Consider the following 19,686-nt stretch of genomic DNA (forward strand, 5'->3'; position numbering starts at 1 on the left):
AGCTTTGTCAACCTAAGTCCTTGTTGATACAATTTTGTTGATACATTTCTACCCCTTGACCAAAATATCATACTTAAAACAGTAACAACTAAAAAATAAACCACACAAATGTTTCCCACAGCCCTGACTCTAGTACTCTTACAATATTTTTGCGGCTGCACTCGACACATGCTGCATTATATTTTATTTCCTGCAAATAGCCACAGCCTCCCAGTGCTGCACGCTCTTCTGGAACCCGTCACTCTTCGCCCTAGAGTGGTGTTGCTCTCCCTTCGCCGTGACAACCAGATGAGGCTTGGTGATTTTCACCGGAGAAGAGGGGGAAGTGGGCTTGTGTAATTGTCAAGGTCGGGTTGCATGAACTGCATCGGTTTCTGCTTGGCTCTCTTTGAGACTTCTGCTCTTGGAGTCCAGCCATGATGTCCTGAGAGAGCCCGAGCCAATTATAATCCCCTAGTCAACAGTCAGCCAGGGTCTCAGCTGAGGCCAGTACCAACTGCCAGGCACTGAGGGAACAGGCCTCGAAGTTTCTGGTGATCCCAGCCCTAGCTAAGTCCAGCCTCACGGGCCCAGACCAGCCTGTCACACTGCTTATTCAGTTGGAATTGCTGACCTCCAGTAAGCGGCTGTGTCGTGCCACCAAGTTTTAAGGTAATTTCTTTAACAGCCGAGGTAGCTGGAGCACACAGGGTTCTGTTTTCATAACTATCGCATTGATTAGCATAAACATTTTCTCATGTGGCTGGATATTCATCATAAGTGCTCAACTGGGTAACAAAATATTTTGAGTTGATGTGGTGTGTTTATTTAAATATTGTGCTATTCTTGGCTATTGAGAAGGCTTCTCACCTCTCACTATTTAGCTGCTGGTATAAAACGTTGTGTGTAGAGACGTTTCTTCTTTACTGGATTGCCTCACTGGGACAAATTCCCAGAAGTAGAATTACATTTGGGTGTGAGCATTTGCCTGGCATCCCAAACGGAGAACCAAATTACTTATCAAACACACCAATGATCTGCCATCAATTATGCTCAGCAATACCCACACAGAAAATCACTCAGATTGGTTTGGAACACACACACACACACACACACACTCACATAAATATATAATCACATTAATGGCATACCTTTGCCATATTCAGACACCCTCATCAATATTGCTAATTTAATCAAAAGAAATTGAATTTTATACAGATGGTTTCTACAGATTTTTTTATATTTAAGAGATTGTTTTCAATCCTACGCTGAAGTGTCTACATGTATTCTACATCTGATAATGCATTTTTCAGAGCCCTTAAAAAATCATTTTTTTTTTAGGCAGACATGGTGGCATACACCTTTAATATGAGTATTTGGGAGGGAGAGGCAGGCAGATCTCTGTGTGTTCAAGGCCAGACTGGTCTACATAATGAGATCCAGTCTTTAGGAAAAAGAAAAAAGAAAAAAAGGGAAAAAGATAAAAAACTTTTAAAGCTACAAGTCACAATCAACTGATAGACTATGAGAATGCATTGATTGTACTAGGGTAAGCTTATCTCCCTTCCAATTAGTGAACTATATGAAATGGATTAAGTACCCCCTGACCAGTAGGACAAAGAGATTTCATAGGATAGAATAGAAATAGCAGAGCCCTATGCACTCAATAAACCTCTTTTTCTCCTTCTCTCACCCCCCCGTGTGTGTGTGTGTGTGTGTGTGTGTGTGTGTGTGTGTGTGTAAAAAACTTACTGTTTCAAGGTAAATAGATATTAGATCATTATATAAAATATATATTCTGGGCCAGGAGAGATGATTCTTCCGTTAAGAGCATTTGCTGCTCTTCCTAGGACCTGAACACAGTTCCTAGTACCTACACTGGGCAACTCACAACTGCCTGTAACTCCACCTCCAAGGGGTAGGAAAGCCCTGACCTCCATGGATATTCATAGGCGCATGTATAGACCAGCACACACAATCACACAGATGCATGATTCTTTCTTTTTAACATTTCCCTTTCTCTTTTTTAAAGATTTGTTTATTTATTATATATAAGTACACTGTGTAGCTGTCCAGAAGAGGGCATCAGATCTCATTACAGATGGTTGTGAGCTACCTGCATGGTGGGTTTTGCTGGGTTTTGAACTCAGGACCTCTGGAAGAGCAGTCAGTGCTCTTAACCACTGAACCATCTCTCCAGCCCCAGACATATAATTAAGAATAGTAAAAATATTTTTTTAAGAAAAATATTCTTAGTGCAATAAAAATATCTTTAAAACACCAGCCTTGGGCTGGCAAGTTGGCCTCATTTGGCAATCTGAGACCCTCAATTCAAGTCCTGGGACCCTCATGGTGGAAGGAAAAAACTGACTTTTGCAAGTCGTACACTGACACACACACACCACCACCACCACCACCACCACCACCACCACCACCACCACCACCACCACCACCACCACCACCACATCACCACCACACTAAATGTTTTAAAGATTTAAAATATCAGCTTTATAACTCATATTTACTGCCCTAAATATGGTTTCTAAATCATGGTCTAAATCACGGTGTGCATGTTCAGTTCTTCTGGGTTTCATGAGGTTGACTCCTGACTACTTTGCTACAAATGGCACAGCTCATGCGGTTATGCAGCTTGACACAGAGTTTGGGAAGCACATAAACATCAAAGACACTTGCTTCAGATTATGACCCTAACTGAAACAGCCTCTTCAGTGGCCTTCTTTTTTTTTTTTTTCTTTTTTTCTTTTCTTTTTTTTTTTCTTTTTTCTTTTTCTTTTTTTTTTTCAGTGGCCTTCTTAACAGGCTGTCCTTGGGCATGTACCCAGCACAATTCGTACAGTGAATTGGCTGCACGTGGCCACTGCCCCTTTTGGCGCAATCCCCTTGTTACTTCATTTTTGGTCATCTTAGAGCCAAGACCCTCTTTTCTGTTTTGATGTATATTTCCCAGACTGCGACTTCCCTTTTTATATAGAATTATCTCTCTTTTGCGCTGCTTCAACTTTTCATGCAGTCAAACCCAGCCATCCCTTTCTAATGTTCCTGTCTAATTTCCATTGAAAACAGAAATTCATCTTGTTTCCACTGAGGTGATAAATGATTGAGCCCGTGATTTGTTCACTCGGTTCCTACCAAGGCATTCACTCAACACCCCTTGAACTAGAACTTTACAACAGCTCAGCAAAATGCAAATGAAGAGCTGTGGCACAGATGCTATTATGAAGCCAGGAAGGGGAGAGCCTATGAGGATCGTGGGCGCATGCGCCCCACTCCTCACTTCCAGCCATTGGCTTCTGCGTCATCAGCAAAACAGTTTGTGGTGCAAATGCTGACTGAGCAAATATTGTAATAATAATGAGTTGACTACAGCAAGAGATGGGAGGAAGCATGGTTGTAAATTTCAGGACCCATTCAGGACCCAGAATGAGACTCGGGAGTTGAGCTCTGGGACAAAATTATCATAGCAGAGAGCACAGAGATGATGATGACTATCGAATAATTTTTCTTTACTGAAGAAAAGCTCATTCCTCCTCGCCATCATCTGTGGGGTCTGCCTTTATTCCTATTTCATACATGAGAAAATTGCGGGGCAAAAGGTTTTGTGACTTGTTGAAGGTCGACAAGTTAATAGGTATCTGGAGTTTGAACCTGAGCCTAAGCTGTTCATTACTACGTTCTAAAGGAGAGTTGCCGCAGACCACCCAGGGGAGTGTGTCAGCAGAGGGACCAAGGCTTGGATTTCAGGTAGAGAACGGATTCAGCATGACAGACAGACACAAACTCGAGGTGTGTGCTGCTGCGAAAAGCTTTACTTCTTAGCATAGATTTAAGCAGTTAGAACAGGTACATCATAACTGGCAGTCATCCAGCTCTTATTCATCACCCCACCAATGTCCCTTGCAAGGAGGAAAGCAGAACGTGCAGTCTAGAAACAATTCTCAGCCGCAAACAATAGTTTAGAAAACTGCAGTTATACTGCCAGACTTGTGGGCACCAGGTATGCATTCATCATTTACCTTTGTTTTAATAAAGTTTAAACTCTATATTTATGGCCCGTCAGAATAAAATGGAAACTTTTGTAACCATTCTATAATTTCTTTCGTTTCTTGCTCAGTGTTAATTTTTCTTTTCTTTCTAGTTAACTCTTGATAAGTTTGTTCAACTTGTTGGAACTTGTCTATGATCTTTCTAAAAGAATCGTTACTGTTTTGAATCATGCTAAACAAAACTTTTCCAAAAGGGGGGTAAGGCTTTTCTGGAACAGTCATGTTGTTAGTAACTGCAATTAATTTCTCTCCTATTTGCTGGGAGCTAATGGATACAGCAGTTGAAGTCATCGCAGCCGTTGAGTTTATCAGGATCATGATGGTGTGAGACGTTTCCGTCTCTGAACTTTCAGTTCCTGAGACGTCTAAAGGTACATGAGCATCTTCCCACACTGCTATATTCTTAAAATCAGATATCGTTGACAGGCTTAAAATTGCTAAAAATCGCCAAGGCTAGAACACAGAAGGCACCTCCACCGCAAACATAGACCCCAGTCATCATCTATTTGTAGGGAGACGGCCAGGACCTCCAGGAGGCCAAGCCATTCCAGGCACATGCCTCTGTTCTGGATAGAAAGGAAGCACAAGACCTTCATGTCATGCAGACTCCACTGGAGTGGGTGTGGCAGAGAGGCCCCTGTGCAGATGGACCAAGGGCAGAGGAAGGGAGATTCCTGGAGGCAGAGCTGCTTACAATTCAAGGGTCTTAAAGGGATATTTGGATTGCTCTGTGGGGATCCACCACAGTGCCTCTTTCACTCTGTGGAGTTTCCTGCAATGATCCAGATCTGAAAAATGAAAAATGAAGACTGTCCTTATGGATATAAGACTGGGTTTTACATTCCACCAGTGGCTTCCCTGTATTCCATCGGATTATGGCAGTTCCTAGCTGAAGTGGTTTCAATGGCTCAGAGCAGGTCCAGCAGCAGGTGCATAAATCTGGACCCAAGTGTGGCCTTCCCATCTCTTCATTTGTGAAGAGGGGACAATCCTACTCTTGGGGTGGACACACAAGCTGGCCCATGGCGAGCGCTATTCTCGTATTTGTCAGTGCCTGCCATGGTCGTCTCTTCTGAACGGGTATGTTCTCATTAGCTGGATTTGTCATCATGCTTGGGTTCCAGGAGACCATCTACAGCAACAGCTGCAGACTCAGGGTGAGGTTTTATTTTGGTCCTTAGAAGTCACTTTTGCCCTCCTGGTGTTTCGCATGTGCTTCTTCAGTTTTAGGATGCATGGGAGCTGAGTGGGAGGGCCAGAAGTTCTTGTTTACTCCTGCTATCCCAGCATAGTTATTGTTGGTGCCTTCCCTTCGTAGTCAGAAATACCCTCGATGCAAAGAAAAGCCATATGGTCAATCTATTTGGAGAGCAACAACACTCCTACCTATGGATGCTATTATGGGAGCTTTGTCAGAGACCCAAAGCTTCAGAGGATGGTGGTTTTGTTATTGTCTCTATGTGAGAGCTATAAGGGCTGTGTGGCTTTCTTTTAATAATCCAAGGAATCCTTCTAAGAACATCTCAAGTGTGTACTGTTAAAGGAAGAGAGTTACATCATTTTGAAAGTCTGCTATCAAAATATTGAGAAAACTCATAGCGTAGTAATAAATATGTTCTTATTAATGATCAAATAATAGATCTGGTGACAAGCTTAAAAGCTACGGTAATTTCGAAGTGGCGATGAGCGTCAGTGGTACACATGAAAACAACTGGGGGATATTCTCTCTCTCTCTCTCTCTCTCTCTCTCCTTCCCTCTTTCCTTCCTTCCCTCCCCTCATGCTTTTATTATCATTTATAAAGATTTGCCTTCGCCCCTTCTCTTAGTTACTTCTCTGTTGCTGTGATAAAGCACTATGACCAAACGCAACCCAGGGAAGGAGTTTATTTCAGCTATAGAAGGATAAGAATCCATTATGGTGGGAAGGCACAGAAGCAAGGGGCGGTCATGGCACCAGGAGAAGGAAGTTAAGGACCTCCATCTTGAACCATGAGTACTGGGCAGAGAGAGTAAACTGACGTAGGGCGTCTATGAACTCTCAAAGCCTGCCTCAGTGACATACTTCCTGCAACAGGGCTACAGCTCCCAAACTTCCTCAGACAGCGCCATCCACTGGGGGCCAAGTGTTCAAACGCTTGAGCCTGGAGAGGGCAATTCTCCTTTATAACCACCATGCTCCTCTAAACACGTGAGTTTAAGATTGTGAACATGACAGTGAGTAGGCAAGAATGAAGAATGCCATTGGAAAGTGAGTTTCGTAAGTCAAACGTGCCCATCAGCAGGGAGAGAGTACAGATAACATTTTTGTAAGCCTCAGTTTCTCCTTTGGAAATGGGTGAACCCAGACCACTGCTGAGAGTTTTAGTAACTTAAGGAAATCAGTGGATCTAACCCAAACTCAAAAGGGACCCCCTAACTTAGTAGTGGGGATTTGGGCCCAAGGAACATTGACTACGTGTCTTAGAGTACTCAAAGGCTTATAAGGTAGGTTGGAGAAGGAATAGACACTCTAGTGAGGGCAGGAATCCAGAAAGGAAGGGAGAGCCCAGGAATAGGCCAATGAGCCCAGTGAAGAGGAGGAGGACATCAGAGTCTCAGGTTGGCAAGAGAAAAAGAAAACAGTAGACACACTGCAAAGGGTAGTGAGCAGCTCCAAAGAGGCAGAAGTAAGCAGAAGAGTTAGTAACAAAATAGGCACCAAGAGAGGGAATGTCCATACAATTTGAGGTCTTTATTTTTACAAGGCGTTTCAGGAAAGTCCTAGACAGTAAAAGTAATATAATGGGGCTATTACCAGTCATGGTTTGCATTAGTGAAAAAGGTCACATGATCATTTCTCTTCATATTTTACATCTAACCATCGAATCTCATTCCCCTCTAGTCAGTATTGACAAATCTATAGAATTCTATCCAGTTTCAAAACCACCACATATGTGTGAGTCAAGCATAAAGCTCGGGGGGTGAGGGGGGCAAACTGCACGGGGATCAAAAGGAAAAGGACCAGAGTGGTCATGAATTTGGTTTCTGGACACAAGAAGAGAAAGAGGGGGAAATGACATATGGGGTCATTAGTGTGTGGAATGTTGGGAGTAGCAAGGCATGGTTGGCCTGTCATATGTCTGTCTACTGGGACAACCTGTGCGACACATGCCCTGTAGGCATCATGTATTTTCATAATAGCCCCCTTCCTTCCTCTAACCTGCATGCATTCAGCATATGTTAAGAGTTTTTCTTGTTTTGTGGGAGCAACGCTACCTCCCTCACAGACTCTCGGTGAGGTTTGGAGATGGCGTATGCCAAAGGCTTCGTGCTGTAACCACTCTGTTCTCTGCTAGTGGCTTTGACAGTGGTATGGCCAGGAAGGGTCTCTCTGAGTACACTCGCTCAAACAGAAGTGTTGATCCAGTTCAGCCAGCAGAGGGAGGCACATACCAGGCCTTTGGTGGCTTAAGCTTAGGAGGCTAGGAAGTGGCAAGCATGGATGGAAACCTCCTTTGCCTCACACAGCCTGAGCAGGAAGAACAGGCTCCTTTCTGCTTGGCTTTGGCTTGTAGCCTTCTAAAAGGCACTCAGCCCGAGTGCTTGAGTTAAGCCCAATTAGAGCACAGGGGCATTGTCAGGTGAGTTCTGATGAAACAGGCAGGCCAGGGAGCAGACAGGAACCAGAGAGAGGGCCACGTACTCCACCCTACCCAAGAGGAATTTAATCATCTAAGTGGACAGAGTAGATGCTGGGTCAAGGAAGACTTCAGTGGTGTGCAGTAGAGGTCAGGTATTTCTTCTCCAAGCCCTCTGTGCTGTCTAATTCTTCACTTGCCTTCTTGCGAGTAGGAATATCACCTCCTTGACATATAGTCCTGGGGTCCATCAGGGGTCATACAATAGGAATCCTCTCCTGTCCTCTGTCACCATCAAGCAGTTATTGCCTTATGTTTCCCTGTAGGCAAGACTGCAAAGGGTTTAGCTAGCTCTCTCTGTGGGCACACAGAGAAAGAAGACTCTACTGTGAAAAGCTCTCAGGGAGAACTTTCCCTCGGGATGGAGACCCTCCAACTCTAAAGACCAGACCGAGACACCACAGGATGTAATCAGCAAGAGGATTTGGTTTATTGTCGGGATACACAGGCACAGGCACCTGCGGGCGCTTCAGTCACTCGGGGGACTGGCGCGCGCCACAGAACCAAGGATGGGCTTTTTATAGGATTCTGGGGAGCAGAAGCAAGCATACAGAAGCAGATGCATGGTTACAGGGATATAATTGGTGGATTCTAATGTGGCAAGGGTTTAGCCCGGGGGCAAGTTTCCTAGCTACCTTCCTGGAACATAACGACTGACTGGGCCCCCCACCAGGGTGTGGGACCTCTCCCGGGGCTTTTCTCATTGTCAGGTGCTCAACCGAAGTCGTCCTGTTGCCAGGCCTTCAACCAAACATATCTTGCTTGGCAGCCGCTGTGTACTCAGTGTTCTAACCTTTCCCTGAACCAGTCATCTTAAGTACAGCCTTGCAAAATGGCGTTACTGCTGCTAAGCTGGGGTCTTTCAACTGTAAGGTAGAAAGGTAAGACGTTATAGGCACGGAGATCTTAGCCCATCGCTTCTACTTTTCTCCAGAGAAATCCAGGAAGTGAGATGCAATTACATAGGTTGTGTATCATTGTGCATGAAGTAGGTAGGTTGGTCGTCTTCTGTAGAGTGATTTCTAAAGGAAAATACCATACCGCCAGCTTCCAGGTAACTCCCGAGGAATCATTTCCAGATCAGCACGCTAGAGACAGAGTAATCTTACCATGCCTCTTAGTATGCAGAAAAAAGTTGACCACATAACTAGGCCTCCATACTCAACACCTACTGAACATTACCCAAGTGAGGGAAGTAAGCAGACAGTCCTAAGGCATCTAACTTTGTTTTTCATGGAAGATTTTTTTTTCTTAAACCTTTTTTAAGAGTCAGAATTTGAAGGTGGAGAGATGGTTCAGTGGGTAAAGGTACTTGCCTCCAAGCCTGATGATCTGAGTTCGATCCCCAGGTCCCACATTGTCAAAGAAAGGAACTAGAATTGAGTCTCACAGGTTGTCTTCTGACCACCACACAGTTTCTGTGTCATTTGTGTATATACACATGCACACACACACACATTCAAATAAAGTAAATAATAAATAATCAGAGCTGGGTGTGGTAGCACACACCTTTAAACTCAGCACTTTGGAGGACAGGAGAGTCTTTGAGTTCAAGGCCAGCCTCAGCCTGGTCTACAAAGTGAGTTCCCAGTTGCCAGGGCTATATAGAGTGACCCTGTCTCAAAAAAACAAAACAAAACAAACAAAAAGAACCAGATCCCTTTTCAAATGAGATGGTGTATAATTAAACAAAGTAATCAAGGACTTTGTCTGATTGAGGTTGGGGATGGGAGGGGAAGAGAAAACCCACATAACATTTTCCTCACTGCTCCACAATCTAGAGGGGGGGCCTCAGGCCTCCTTGTGGTTTCCCTTTGGAAGGTGAAACAGTGGGTCTGCGGTCCAGACTGTTCCGCTACTTGATGACTGGGTATCCAAAATGATGTGCTCAGACTAAGAGGATATCAGTATAGGTGACTGTCTTGGTTTATTTTCCTGTTGCTGGGACAAAATACTCCATCTTAAGAAAGAGAAGGTTTATTCAAACTCACAGTTCTGGGTCAGACCATCATGGCAGAGAAATCGAGGAAGGGTCAGGAACTTGAAGCAGCTGGTCCCATTATACCCACAGTCAGAAGGGACTCGTGGATCTCTGCATGACACCTGCTGCTCAGCCCCCATCTCCACACTTATTCAGCCCAGCATCCCCTTCGGGGAATGCTGCCCACAGTGGATGGGTATTCCCACATCAGTTAATAATCAAGATTACCCCAACACACACTGAAATATACTCAGAAACCCATCTCCCAATGATTCAAACTTTGGTCAAGTTTACAGTTAACTCTACCCGTAACAGAGACATATATACATATCACACACACACACACACACACACACACACACACACACACACACACACACACATCCATCTATATGAATGCTGGACTCAAGTCCATGGGCTAAGCCTTAGCTGACTCAGTTACGTAACCACTCAGACCAGCTGGGTGCCCTTAACATAGTCATTAAACCTCTCCTCTACAGAGCCTCAGATCTTTGAGAATTTTTACAAAGACCAATGACCCAATGCAAATCTACTGAGTCATGCTAAATCTACTGAGTCATGCTGAGTCTACTGAGTCATGCTAACTGGGAGGGAAGCCACCTCTTTCTCTTGGATTCTGAAGTCCAGGCCACTAAGGCACTGTTGCAGGCCCATGTAGACTACCCAGTGAAGTGGGCTTGTAGCCACCTCTGCTCTATACATCTACCCCACTTCTGACATCACCCAGAGCTCGGGCCTCAGGACCTCTCCACTGTGTTGAATTGGGTAGGTCCCTGTGCCTCTCCCGAGGGAACCAAGAACAGGTGGAGGACTCATTTTTTTTGATCCCCTTTGACTTGTACTCCAAATTCATCAAAACTTATCTGACTCTTGGGCAGGGCTCCAAGGTTGGTCTTTTCTTCCCTGAGTTTCAACTCCCTGCAAGATTGAGGCCCTGGGGGTTGGGGATTTAGCTCAGTGGTAGAGCACTTGCCTAGGAAGTGCAAGGCCCTGGGTTCGGTCCCCAGCTCCGGAAAAAAGAACAAAAAAAAAAAAAAAAAAAGATTGAGGCCCTGTTAGTTCAAAAATCTGTCGCTTCATCTCTGACCACCTCTCTCACATCCTCATACCATTGAAATGACTTCTACCTGATGGAGAATTTTGCTTCTTACTCATGAGTCAGCAAGCTAAGAAGGACCAGAGAGAAAATCAGTTTAAGAAGATAATTGCTTTCTTCCTTTCTGCTTAGTCACAGGCAACTGGACACTTAAATGTTTCTATGTCAAGAGTTAAGAAGGCAGGGGTAGAGTAAGGAATTCAGGGGAAAGGCCGCAGACTTAGAAGTTGCCATTTCTGACAAGCTACGAGATCTTCAGCCTCTTACTGAGTTTTCCCTGATTTCAGTTCATCTGGAAAGTGAGACTCGTGATACATAAATCCCACTAAATTGATGTAAGGACAAACAAAATATAGAAAAAGTTCATTTTTGTTATTAAAAATGAGCTATGGATCTGAACATAGAATTCTCAGAAGGAGAAATAATAGCCAAGAACTATCATTGAGAGTGTTCAATATCCTGAGCAATTAGAAAACATGCAAATTAAAAATGCTTTGAGAGTCCATCTTTTCTGTCTAGAGTTTGTCTTCTCGGAGTTGCTAAGGTCAAGAGAAGAACTAACAAATGCTGGTAAAGAGGTCGGTCGAGGGAAACCCCATTTAGTGACCGTGCAGCCTTGATAGCAGGGCTTCTCAGCTTCCTAATGCTGTGACCCCGCCCCCACCATAAAATTATTTTTGTTGCTACTTCACAGCCATAGTTTTGCTACTGTTATGAATTACAGTGTAAACATGTGTGTTTTCATATGGTCTTAGGCAAACCTGGTGAAAGGGTCACTCAAAGGGGTGGCAACCCACAGGTGGAGAAACACGGTTCTATAGAAATCAATGTGGAGAATTCTTAAAAAGCTAGAAGTAGGCCTACCATGTGATGTGGCTATTCCACTCCTTGACAATGATACCAAAGGGTTGGTCATCCGACTACAGAAATACCTGCTCAGCCGTGCCCATGGCCGCTCTATACTTACACATTGCCGCTGGCAAATGGAACCAACCTAAATGCCATTCCGTAGACCATGGTGAATAGACAATGAAATCAAGCACAGACATATGATGAAATTCTAAAGGAAAAAATGAAATCATGAAATTTGCAGGTACGCGGATGGATCCAGAGTGTACTGTACTGAGCAAGGCAGCCTAGACCCAGAAATATACACCACACATTCTCTTCTTTGGTTCCTAGCCCCAGATCTTTGTATTTAGATAATAGCTTGAAATAAGTGCAGCAGACAGAAAAGTAGAAAGGGACTGTGGGGGCGGGGTAGGGAGTTCTAGAGCAGGGGGTGGTAGGATAGTAGGTGCCTTGAAGGGGTCGGGGATGGAAGAAATGAGGGGAGGACTTTAACAGCATGGGGAAGGGAGGGTAATATAGTCAGAGAGGAGGGCAGAGGGATAAATAACATGAGAGATGTTTGGAAATGGAGGAATGTTTTATAAAATTAATAGGTGGATAGATAGATAGATAGATAGATAGATAGATAGATAGATAGATAGATAGATAGATAGATAGAAAGAAAGAAAGATAGATAGATAGATAGATAGATAGATAGATAGATAGATAGATAGATAGTTTATATGTCCCCAAGGGTGCTCACCTGAGACCCATAGACTGACAAAATTCCCATGCCAGCTTAGGAAACCTCCCTTTGAATTGTTGGTTGGGGGAGCCCAGAGACTCTCAAATCAATACAGGCTTTTGCTTTTGCCCTTGGCTGTCCCTCAGAATTTAATCTAAAAGATTTATACAATAGTGTCTAGATTCTCTGTAATCCATTTTGAAAATAAGCAACTGGAGAAATGTTCCATTAGGTACAGTGCTTGTTGTGCAAAGAGATCCCCAGAAGCCTTGTAAAAAAAGCAAGATATAGCAATGCCTCTGTGTAACCCATTGCTGGGGACAAATGTGTGAGTGAAGACAGACAGGTCTGGGAACTTCTGCTTGGCCATCTGCCTGAATCAATGAACTCTAGGTTTCCAGGCTCCCTGTCTCAAAACATAATGTAGAGAGTATCCAAGGCAAACACCAAATGTCAACTCCTGTCACCATACGCATGTGAACAAGACACACACATACCACACGAAAGCTTATTTCCACCACACACACAACAGAATAAAATAAAACAATGACGATGGAAAATGAACATACATGTTCTCGGGTTAAGACGTCAGTAGTGGGGTTGGGGATTTAGCTCAGTGGTAGAGCACTTGCCTAGGAAGCGCAAGGCCCTGGGTTCGATCCCCAGCTCCAAAAAAAAAGAACCAAAAAAAAAAAAAAAGACATCAGTAGTCCCACAGACACTTATACATACTTCCCTCATAACAAGACTGAGCACAGATGTTAACAAGATTGTCCCTTTGCTCTGTATAGCTTTATGACCTATAATAGTTTAAATGTATGTTATTCAGTTGGCCTATTGACAGCCTTAGTATAAATGGAATTTTACTATTTTTCCTGTATATACATTCAGATTCACTCACAAGGGAAGCAAACAGCTACGGTTTGCACAATGTGAGGCTATACTGTGATAGGCTGATGTTGACATAGATGTTCTTTACCACACTAGGGACATGCTCTCCTATTCCTTGTTTACCAAAAGATATTTATCATAAAGTCATTTGAATTTTATCTTATGCCTTTACACACACAACTTGTCCATCTGGGGAATTGCATTACTTTGTAGCAGTAAACCAACAATAGATTCCCCAAGATAAAATCACATTGGTCATTTTATACATTGTTCACTATTGGTAACTACAGTTCGTTCAGGATGTTTGTTTTTGGTGAGATTAGTGTGTGGTTTCCTCCCACTCCCCTTTCTTGAGGTGTTCCACTCAGAGTTTGAAAGCACGCAATGGTTAGTTTCTAATTGTCAACTTGACACAATCTAGAATCATCTATGGTCTTAACTAAGAAATTGTCTGGATAAGATTGACCTGTAGGCATGGCAGTGGGGGATTGCCTTAAATGTTCAATTGTTGTGGCTAAGACCCATCCCACTGTGGGCAGCACCATTCCCTAGAAAGTGAATTCTGACATGTATAAGAGCAGAGAGACAGAGCTAGCAGCAAGCAAGCATGTGTGCATTCATTCCTTGTCTGTTTGATTGCTGTTATGATGTGACTAGCTGCTGCAGTTTTTGTTTTGACTTCCTCACAATGATACAATGGTGGACTGTAACCTGAACTTGCCAACACCCCTTTTCTTCTCCAAGTTCTTTTTCGTTAGTACATTTTACAACAGCAACAGAAATGAAGGTACACAACACTGTTTTCTGAAAGAATTGGCATGACATTGTCATTGTCTAAACCTGAAATGTTACATACTTATATAAATCCATTGATTATTAAATTTTGAGGATTTCTGGGGATGAAATCCAGGGCCTCACACATGCTAGGCAAGAACTGTTCCACTGAGCTGTGTCCTTAGCCCAGATCTTCAACTATGGAAAGATTTTAAAGCAACCATTCAACTTTGTTCATGGATATGAGATTATGAGTTTCCCTACATATTGTCTGCACAGTGAGGTCTGACAGGTAATGTCTTTATATTTCTGTATATGCTTTCTACTTTATGTTAGGTGGCAGTCCGGGAGTTAGACTTAGCTCAGGAGTGAGAAGTTTACCTGGAAATCTCAGCTCCAACATTTTCCAGCTATATAACCTTGGCTACTGGTGGTGTGTTGGCCCCAGAAACTTTATCTGCAAATGTGGTTAAAAACTTCCTATCACTGTTAGAGGGTTTAGTGCATATTAATTTATATCAAACTCATAAGTAATGATCAGGCACCACTGCTAGTATTTATTGTCAATTCTCTTTAATTTTTGACTTGATTGTTTATCTGTTTCAAGTTTTCGGAATGCATTTGGGGGGGTAGGGAATAGTTTCTGGATAATTTGGTTACAACCTTATGGTTTTGTTTAACAGCGGCCAGAGAATATGAAAGTGATATCAATTTTTGACAAACTGTGAAGGCATTTTTGGCCTAGCATATTCCTGGTTTTCATAAACATCTTATTTATACTTGGACGTGAGTTCTCCAAGAATTAGGTTAGTAAAGATGACAATTCAGTTCTACACTCCGAGAATAATTTTATCTGTTTAATGTAAGGAAAGTATGTGGCTACCGTTGAACAGGTGAATAATTTAGATCTTCTGCCCACAATGACTACTTTCTAAGTGTTTCCAAAATTTTCTTATGAGGTGCTTTATTTTAGAATTCATAGAAATTTTGTGCAGATAGGGCAGCAGTTGTCAGATACCTCACACCGACTTTCCTGTGGTGAACAATTGACTTGGCCTCACTAGTGAGCCGATGTGGATAAATTTGTGAGTTGAGGTCTATGCCACTTTAGATTGCTGGTGCTCCTTCCCCGTCTGAGGACCTCATCTACAGTCAAGGTGACCCCCTAGTCTGTTCTAGTGCTTCCTGATTTAGATGACTCTGAGGACCGGTCATGTGTTTTAGAGGGTATCCCAGCTGCTATTCATCTGTTTTTGTTATGCTTAATTACTATTAGGGTTTTTGAGTGGAGGAAGAATAGACTGAGTGTACTGGCTAGTTTTATGTTAATTTGACACAGGCTAGAGTCATCAGAGGAAGGACCCTCAATTGAGAAAATGCCTCCATAAGATCAGGCTGTAGGCAGGACTGTAGAATATTTTCTTAATATGTGATTGATGGAGAAGGGCCCAGGCCATCATGGGTGGGTGATGGATTCTATAGGAAAGCAGGCTGGGCAAGCCATGTGGAGCAATCCAGTAAGCAGCATCCCTCCGTGGCCTCTGCATCAGCTCCTGCCTCCAGGCTCCTGCCCTGTGTGAGTTCCTGTCCTGGCTTCCTTCCATAATAAACAGAGATGCTAAAGTGTAAGCCAGATAAACCCTTTCCTCCCCAAGTTGCTTTTAGTCATGGTGTTTCATCACAGCAATAGTAGCCTTAGCTAGGACACTGAGTGACAGTCTCATCCTATCAGATTAAGTTCCTATCATCAACATGACAGAACCCTGTAGATGTCAGTTTTGCTTACTCGGTGGTATGTTGATTCGTGTAATCACTATAATTTTATTTTTCAAGGACTTATTTTTAATCACTTTAAACTATGCGTCTCTGTGGGCATGGGCACATGAGAACAGGTGCCCATGGAGGCCAGAAGCATCAGATTCCCTGGAGCTGCAGTTATAGACAGTTGTGAGCCACCTGATATGGGTGCTGGGAATTGAACCCAGGTCCTCTGGAAGAGCAGTATATGCTTTAACATCTCTCCAGCCTCTGTGATTTTTATTTCATTCTAATATCATAATATTATGATACAGAAAATTAACGTCTACACGAATAGCAGGTATGCCCTTGCCACAGCCCACGTCCATGGTACTATATACCAAGAGAGAGGACTGCTCACATCAGAGGGAAAAGAAAAAAAAAAAAACAGGAAATCTTGGATCTCTTGGATGCCCTGATGAACCCAGCAACTGTGAGTATTATTCATTGCCCAGGACATCAGAAGGGAAGAGACTCAGTGGCACAGGGCAGTAACCAGGCAGATGCAATGTAGTAGACAAAAATCCAGAGACCCAGATTCTGTCCCCCTTTTACACTAAACAGCTAATGGGCTTTGGTAAGTCACCCTCTGATCCTCAAGGATGTTTGGTTTTGGTTGGTCCTAATCTGAACGTATATTCTTCAAAGATTATGTATATGTGTATTAATGCTTCTGAGTGTCCTCTAAGCAATATGCAGTTCTCAGACTGTAAGTTTTGGTAGCCTCAAGGTGTACCCAATACATCAGGCTGGCTAGCCTGTAAGGCACTGTGGAAATGGTGATATATACCCTCTGGATTCGGTTGTGAAGGGCGTCATGGCTTCCATGTTTTATTGAAGTCACTTATTCGGGGAGAGTCAGCCATTGTGTGTGGACACCCGGGTAGTTTTTGAAAAAGGTACATGTGGTCATGAATTTTAATACCATTATCCTAACTTCTTCTATCGGCCTTCAGATGAAGATGTAGAACTCTCAGCTCCTCCTGAACCATGCCTGCCTAGATACTGCTATGGTCCCACCTTGATGACACTGGACTGAATCTCTGACTGTAAGCCAGTCCAAGTAAATATTGTCCTTAAAAAAGCTGCCTTGAGATGGCTCAGTGGTTAAGAGCACTGACTGCTCCTTCCAGAGGTCCTAAGTTCAATTCCCAGCAACCACATGGTGGCTCACAACCATCTGTAATGAGATCTGATGCTCTCTTCTGGTGTGCCCGAAGACAGCTACAGTATACTTACAGATAATAAACAAACAAACAAACAAACAAATAAATAAATAAATAAAGTTGCCTTGGTCATGGTGTCTGTTCACAGCACATCCTAGCTAAGACAGTGCACGCACTGAACAAGTGAGCAACTCTGTCTGTACCCAGCATCGACATGACTGGCTGAACCACCTTGAAAGTAGATCCCAGCCAAGAATCTCACAATCACATCCTCAGACATTCTCCACCAACGAGAAACTCTGATGTAGATCTGCCCGGAATACCAGCAACTCTGAGAAATGAAGGTCTATGTTTGTTACAAACAAGAAAGGGCTTTGAAACTGTGTTGCAGGTCTCTCCTGGGTAGGAGGCTTTGGGAAAGACGCTTCTGGCTCCATGCCGGGTTCCTCCCTTGCTTGAGGCTTTATGTGCAGTTTATATGTTGAAGGTCCAGGCAGGAGCAGAATGAAATCAGCTCCCCAAAATGAAACTAAAAATGCTGGTCTGGAAAATCACCAGACTAGATGTTCTTCACAATTCTTACCATGTCTCACATCCTTGGCTTGGCCTTCACTGACTGCTCCTTATAAATTTCATCCATGAAACGATCCTTATGAAAACATCACAGGCAGCATTTTCTTTCTTTCTCTTTTTTAAGTCAAGTTTTATTTTAGTGTTTTTTTCCTGTATCTCTTTTTCTCCAAACAGGTAACATTGTTGTTCATGTTGTTTTGTTATTGCTGCCCTTGATATATTTTTTTAAAGATTTACTTATTTATTATATACACTGTAGCTGTCTTCGGACACACCAGAAGAGAGCATCAGAGCCCATTACAGATGGTTGTGAGCCACCTTGTGGTTGCTGGGAATTGAACTCAGGACCTCTGGAAGAGCAGTCAGTGCTCTTAACCACTGAGCAATCTCTCTCCAGTCCCAGCATTTTCTTTAGCATATATTCTTTGTGCCATTAAATAAAACCCTAGAGAGGTAAATACAGTTCCTCAGGTGCTGCCCCTTCCTGTGTGTGAGTTCTTGCACCCCTGGATAATATTTGTGAGCTGCAAAGGGACCATGGGTTTGCTTCTGTCATTTTTAGTTATGATGATATTAATATCAGGAATAATGGCTGACCATGTTTGTAATATTTTTCCGTGCGTACACACACACACACACACACACACACACACACACACACACACACACACACACGGATGCCATGGTGTACATTTGGAGGGCAAAGACAACTTGTGGAACTCAGTTCTTTCCTTCCACCATGTATGTCCCAGGGATCAAAGTCAGGTTATCAAGCTTGGCAGCTTTACCTGTTGAGCCATTTCCCTGGCCTGGCTGTCATGTTTGAATAGCTGTGTGTGCAAGTTTTCATAAGTTTAATAGTCATGACATCATTTAATCCTTATGGTCATCCTAAAGCAAGCATTTTATAGACAGAGAAGACAAAGGTTGTGTGATGGTTTATATATGCTCTGCCTGGGGAGTGGTAGGATTAGATGTGGCCTTGTTGGAGGTGTGTCACTGTGGGTGGGCTTTAAGGCCCTACTCTTGTCTGAAATTGAGTCTTCCACTTGCAGCCTGCAGATGAAGATGTAGAACTCGAACTCTCAGCTCTCCTGCACCATGCCTGCCCGGACTCTGCTATGCTCCCTCCTTGATGATAATGGACTGAACCTCTGAACCTGTAAGCCAGCCCCACTTAAATATTGTCCTTACAAGAGTTGCCTTGGTCATGGTGTCTGTTCATAGCAGTAAAATCCTAACTAAGACAGGCTGATAGATTAATTTGCCAGTCAAGCAAGTGGAATTGCAGTTGAAAGAATATAGAGAACCCTTGTCCTTGAAGAATATGGGCTGCCCCAAGCAAAGTAGCTCTTCTCGGGGTTTGAAATACACTGGAGATTCAACTCCTCTTTCATTTACTGGCAGTGCTAAGTTTTGTCTTAAAATGAAAACTCTTCCCAGTGAAGAGGTTTTCTGGTGTCTTCTGTTCAATAAAGAGAATTAGCCACATAATAACCTGATAAGAGCAGTTATCAGTAGAGTATGGACCCCAGCAAGAGGAACTGGACTGCTGTGATGCTAGAAGCAGGGCTCAGACCAAGGCCACCCAGTAGCCTGTGCAGGTGGAACTCTTGGTTCCAGTTGTTTAGGTTCAGAACATCATTCTTCCTCAGAAGAGGCCTAGCAACTGCTGCCACCCAACTAACTCCCTTCAAGAATGGCATAAATATCAGTACCATGTAAGGCAGTCATGAGACATGATCAGATGGGCCTATAACCAACAAACTAAGCCAGGAACAGAGCTGCTGGCTTTCTGAAGCCTCAGGCCACATTGTGTATCCTGCCTCTTCTACCTTCTGTCATTTGAACCCTGGATGAAGAACTGCTACCACAGAGACCAGCAAGAGTATCGGGTCCCCAAATCTGTTTTCTGTAATCTTAAAGTGTACACCACATCCAGCTGATGTCAGCTTTTTATGCCTTTCTTCTCTTTCTAGATGATGGGCTTCACAAAATTGCCCGTTGCCCTCAGGCCTTCTGATTCAGGCCTCAACAGGGAGGACCACCCAGGTAAAATGTGACACCAGGGGCTTTATGCCATAGCAAAA

General features: G+C 43.4%; 1 long non-coding RNA gene across 1 annotated transcript; it reads left to right on the forward strand.

Annotated features, from left to right (window-relative positions):
* Window positions 1-462: 462 nt before the first annotated feature.
* Window positions 463-19,651, forward strand: LOC134486750 (uncharacterized). Its single transcript, XR_015686454.1, has 3 exons — window positions 463-651; window positions 18,652-18,758; window positions 19,576-19,651. It is a non-coding gene; the product is annotated as an uncharacterized LOC134486750 (long non-coding RNA).
* The last annotated feature ends 35 nt before the right edge of the window (window positions 19,652-19,686 follow it).

Source organism: Rattus norvegicus, chromosome 4, assembly GCF_021556685.1.
Source record: "Rattus norvegicus strain SHRSP/BbbUtx chromosome 4, alternate assembly SHRSP_T2T, whole genome shotgun sequence".
NCBI classification, from domain to species: Eukaryota; Metazoa; Chordata; class Mammalia; order Rodentia; family Muridae; genus Rattus; species Rattus norvegicus.